Source organism: Diceros bicornis, unplaced genomic scaffold (genome assembly GCF_020826845.1).
Source record: "Diceros bicornis minor isolate mBicDic1 unplaced genomic scaffold, mDicBic1.mat.cur scaffold_96_ctg1, whole genome shotgun sequence".
In the NCBI taxonomy this organism is placed as follows: domain Eukaryota; kingdom Metazoa; phylum Chordata; class Mammalia; order Perissodactyla; family Rhinocerotidae; genus Diceros; species Diceros bicornis.
In genome coordinates this window covers 919,708-925,122 of record NW_026691855.1, presented here as the reverse complement: position 1 = coordinate 925,122, position 5,415 = coordinate 919,708, and the positions used below count along the sequence as shown (strand labels likewise).

Sequence of the window (5,415 nt, the reverse complement as noted above, 5' to 3'; positions counted from 1 at the left end):
TCAGTAGCCAGGGAGGAGGTTGGCCCTCATCCCTTCTGCCACATACAATAAGCTGTGACCAAACACAAGTTCTTAATTCAAGGAGGAAAGTGAGATTCTGTGTCTCATTTACATGAGCATAAGAAGTGAAAGAACCACACCACAACACCCAGGCTGTGACAGAAACAGGATATAATGTAAGAGTCAAATCTACCATTTACTAGTAAAGAAATAATATCACTCCTCCCCAATGGGTTAACAGTCGCTGGGGTGCAGATTTCAGGGAGTTGGAGGGGGTGGTGCCCTCCCTCTGGGGCTTTAGGGGAAACCAGGGAAAGTCTTAGGATGTCCTCGTTCACTCAGGGTGGGAAGAGCTGACCCAGTACACCCCGAGGGCGCCAGTGTCCCTGCTGGTCAGGAGGAGCTGCACTTGAGGTCTCCAGAGTGTGACGGCTCATCGCCAAATGCATGGCGGCTGAAGAGAAGAAACAGACTATTTTGGGGTACCTCCCCGAGATTCATGGCACACCTCCCTGCCCCCCTGCACTCTGATCCAAACCCTGTGCCGTGTGCTGAGGCCATCAACAGCATCCCGTTTGTCCCTGATGCAGGAGGCATCATTTAGCATCACCCATTTCAGAGGATGCAACTGAATCCCAGAGAGGAGAGGGGAGCGGCCCGTCCCAGGCCTGGTCAGCAGTGGAGCTGGGATCCAGGCCCATGCTTAGCCTGAAGCTGTACTGAGCCCCTGGATTCAGTCGCTGCTGGTCCCAACACTCACTCGGCCCTAAGCTGGATGATGTCCGGTTCCTCTTTCTCTTGAAGAGCCGCATTTTACTCGCCTTCTGGTGTGCAGGCTCCAGCTGGCAGGAGACCCAGTAGCTACAGGACAGAGTGGACCTGTGAGCTACCAGGAGCCACACCTCAGGTGCCCCTCCCAGAGCCTGCCAGCAGCTGAGTCCCAGTGCCCCATGGGTCACCACGCTACGAGTTCTGAGGCTGATTAGCGAGCCAGGCCACAGGCTCTGGAGCTGGCCATCAGAGAGAGTCTACCCTGCCCTCACCCACCTCCTGTCCCCCCCACCTCTCATGGACACTGATGGGCTCCATGGCCTGGAACCAGGCCCCAAATCGTTCTTCTCGCTCCAGGTCATACGCATTTGCAGCCTGCTGGAGCAGCTGGATCCTACTGATGACTTTGAATTTCTGGGAGGAAGGACAGGATTCAGACAGGGCTTGGGTGGGGAACCCTGCCAGGGACTTGTGGGGAGTGAGGATCTGGTCTGGGGTCTGTGCTCACTCGGGAACCCTCTTTCCTTCCCACTCCATTCAGGACTTGCCTGTTCTCACAGTTGGCTTGAATTACTTCCTCATCCAGGAAGATGTCCTTGATGCCAGCCCCCCCTACACTCACCAACGTGATGGGATTCCCAGCTTTGTGGATCTGACCCAAGGGATGAGGCCAGAGAATGTCTTGCTAGGGGAGCTCTGTGATATCCACTTCCCCACCCTCCCCACCCCTGCTCACCTCACATCCTTTCTGGAAGTTGGCCTGATTTCCCTGGAAGGGAGACAGCCAATGTCCATCAGAAACAGCCCCCTAAGCCCATAACAACCCCCATCCCACCCCTTCTCAGGCTGCAGGAACGTCAGGGCCCAGGAGAGGGCAGACCTTCCACAAAGAGAACTTGACACTGGGCCAGGCTCTGGGCTCCAGAGCAGGAGGGACAGGGGAGCTGAGGCCAGAGACCTTATGTAGCACACCCTCTCTGATGACAGATGGGGAGACTGGGGCCTCAGGGAGGAAGGGACAGCTGGACCACAGAAGTTCTTCCTCACTTGCAGGGGCTGATGGCACTCCCCCAGGGGCAGGACCTGAGGGGGAGGCTGAGTGCAGCTCAGACACAGCCTCCTGCAGCTCTGCAGACAGGCAGCTCTGAGCTTCACCAGCCCAGGGAGCCTGGTGGGGGGCTTACGTGGGCCGTCTATTCATGCATTGCTAAGATGGGCCTGACTCTCCAGCTCCCAGGGGTGGCCATGGGGCTCTCATGAGAGAAGGTTTGCCAGGTACTGAGAGCTCAGGGCCCAGTGCAGGGCTATCGCCTCCCAAACCTCAGGATACTTCTCCCTGGCCCCACCTCCAGGCTCACTCACTTCCAGATCATCCTCCATCCCAATGTCCAGCAGCTTCAGGTGATAGAGGAACGTGCCCAGGAAGGGGACGACACCCTGTGAAATCAGGGTGGGAGTGGTGAGATGAGTCCCACATCTCAGGTGTCCCCATTGACCCTCCCCCAAATCCCTTCACCCCAGCCTCCTGCCCACCACAGACTCCCACAGAGAGCAGCCTAGGACCCTCAGCGGCCTCCCCTCAGTTGCCCCCTCCAGGACCACCCAAATTCCCCAGTCACCTCCTAGGGGTGGCTTTTGTCAAATCCCAGAGTATGTGCTCCCTGCCCCTCCCCTCTCTATTTCATCCTGGGCCCAGCCCTCCCAGGCCTCCTCCTGGTCACTTCCAGGGCAGGCATAGCAGGCTCTGGGGCTCCAGGAGCTGGGCTGGAGGAGGAGGGACCCCTCTCTTAGGGAGGCCTCAAGCCGTGAGGAGAGAGACCTCCTCCTCTGACACCCTCCCCCTCAGGCCCCCTCACCTGCTGCTGCTGTCTCTCCTGGGCTCCCTGGGGATCCATCTCTATGGTGGCCCACACAGAGGTCACGTCCTGCAGGGTCAAGGACAGGCTCAGGGAGGCCATGCTCCCTTCCCCGTGTCTCCCAGGCCCCTGATCCTGGACCTCGGACATCTGGTGTCTATGGCTGCTCCCATTCCAGAGTGCTCTGATTCTAGATCACTCGCATTTCCAACACTCCCTCCTCTGCTCCCTCAGGCCTGCCCAGGCCCCTAAGCCTCTCTCCTTATCAGGAAAGTGTGAGGAGGACTCCCAGGCCTCTCAGGGTCCCCTGAGGACTCAGTGTCATCTGACTGTCACCAGTACTCTCCCCTCCCCCCTCAAGGAGGAGGAGCGCAAATCTCCTGCACATTCCTCTCCCCCTTGTACCTCATCACCCTTGTGAGGCCTGCACCACAGATCATCTCCCTCCATTTCCCAGATGAGGAGACCGAGGCCCACAGAGGGGCAGTGACTTGCTCAGGGGCCCACAGAGGAGACCGTCCCCACCTCCCAGCCAAAGGGCCTGGCCCATGGCCTTCACTCCTCCTCCAGACACACCTCTGACCAAGGTCCTGTTCTCCTGACTCTCGGGGTGTGTTGAGGCCCTCAGTCAGCCTGAGCCATGGATCGGGTGGCACAAGGTGTCTCGGAGTCTTATCCAAGTGGATTCTGTGTTTTCCAGCCCCCTGAGATTCTCTGACACCAGGCTGGACCTGAGGCCATGCCAAAGGCCTCAGCTCCCTAGAATCCCCTCAGGATGAACCCTGCACAGAACTCCTCCAAGGGGGAAGGGGACCCCTTTGTGCCACATCTGAGTGACAGTGGAGGGGGTGACCATGGCGCTGTGTAATGGTGACATTTGCATCCTTTTTCACTTGGAAACTTCTAATGTCCTGTCAGGAAGGTCCATTAAGGATCTGTAGGTTCCCCGATAATTCTCATTGCCATCTGGGGTGTATCTTTGTCAACAAGCCACCGGGCGAGACTCACTGGTTTGTCAGCAGTGACCACTATAGGGCTAGATCACACAGTCCCAGAGAACACACAGTTCTGTCCCAGATCCACCATTTGGCCCAAGGCTGGGCAGCCCCTGTGTCCACAAGACCTGTGTGACCTCACAGTGCCCATCCCTGGGGCAGGCAGAGTGCCCTCCCCTGCGACGTGCAGTGAAGACAGAAGGAGCAGCAGGGGCCTGGCTTCCTGAGGACAGGCTGGGTTGCTTTAGGAAGAAAGGAACCCCCACCCACTCCATCCACCCACCAGCCTGGAGGAAGAGGGCCAGCTGATGGGTCCGCATGGAAGCCAGAGACCTGCTCATTCTGCCAGCTCCTCACCTCCTGGAACAGTCCAGGCGACACCTCTGTATCCCGTGACCAAGGCGTCCTGCCCCAAACAGTCCCCACCAGCCCCTGCAGCTCATACCCCCTGCTTCCTGTCAAGCTGGACAAGACAGACCGTTATTTCTCATGGAACCTTAAATGAAAAACTTCCCAAAGCACATCCTGCCTGGTCTCTCCCCCCCTCACCTCCCCTCCTTCCAGATCTCCAGCCTCCACTCACCTCCTTGAGCAGCTTCCTGCTCTCCCGCTGGCTAGTTTTCATCAACTTTTTAAGTTTTGTCCAGTTCTTCCTGAGAAGGGAAAAAAGGAAAGAAACACTATGGAGTGGTTTGAGGGTAAATTCCTTTTGTTTGAAAACCCAGAAGATCCAGACAGCCTGGATGAGCGTTTTCACTGTGTCCTCTGAGCCCTGAGGTGTCTGGGACTGGGGAGGGGGCTCTCCTATTGTCACCTGGGGCCTCCATTCTCTTATCTTCTCAGCAGATGTGTTTTAAACAGTCTTAATTTCATGTGGACAGAGAGTTCTGTTGTTGAAAATACTTGAAAACCTTCAATTTGGCTCAAGCCAGGATCTGTCACTTAGGGAAACTGATTCCTGAAGCAGAACCACTGGCCTAAATTTTCAGAAAGACTCCAAGCCTTCCAACCATGTCAGACTCTATCGCCAGGGTTTGCTGTCTCCCAGGAGGTCCCAACTGACAGAAGGGCAATGCCAGCCCTGTGCGGGGTCTGGTCCACCCAGGTGGTACAAGCATGGAGAGAGGCCTACCCACCTGGACACCCATCTCCATGTCTCTTTTAAATGCTGAATGGAGGGGCCCTGCAGAGCCCAGAGGATCACATGGAGTGAGAAAAAGTTCCTCAGGCCTTGGCATTCCTGGGGAAGGGAAGAGAATGAGCTGTGAGAGGGAGCTGGAGCCCTGCTTCCTCTGGCTTCTGTCGCCTCATTGACGTCTCTTGTCCTGGAGGAAACAGCGGCTCAGGGAACCCAGGAAAGGCACAGCTGGAACCTGATGAGGAATACTTCCAGGAGGAGGATTTTAGCTCAAGCCAAGGAAGGAGCCCAGGAAGGGGTGAGCTTCCCACCACTGGGACCAGGAGTCAGGTCATCGAGGCACTGGCAGGAGGGGCCTAAGGATTGTGCAAGTGCTCAGAACACAGACTTCAAACACGAGAGCTGAGAAAGGAGAAGGGGCAGTTCCCCCGACTCCAGAGAGGGGCTCTCAGGGCCTCCCACATCTTACCTTGGTTACCTGGATTCAGAGCTCCACCACCCTGGCCCTGTCCTGGACCATCATGCTCGGGTCCCCAATGCAGGTGGTGACGACACATTCGACCATTCTGTTAAAGTGGGTCGTGTTGGCATGGATGGTGGGTGCCAGGTGTTCATTGCCCCTGTTGTCACACTGGGACCAGATGGAGTCCAGGAA

At 57.0% G+C, this 5,415-nt stretch overlaps 1 long non-coding RNA gene across 1 annotated transcript; it reads right to left on the bottom strand.

The window, feature by feature from the left end:
• Positions 1-1,674: 1,674 nt before the first annotated feature.
• On the bottom strand, positions 1,675-4,882 carry LOC131403928 (uncharacterized). The gene is made up of 3 exons (XR_009219646.1): positions 4,759-4,882; positions 4,172-4,275; positions 1,675-2,208 (listed from the first exon to the last, which is right to left on the bottom strand). It is a non-coding gene; the product is annotated as an uncharacterized LOC131403928 (long non-coding RNA).
• Between the last annotated feature and the right edge of the window lie 533 nt (positions 4,883-5,415).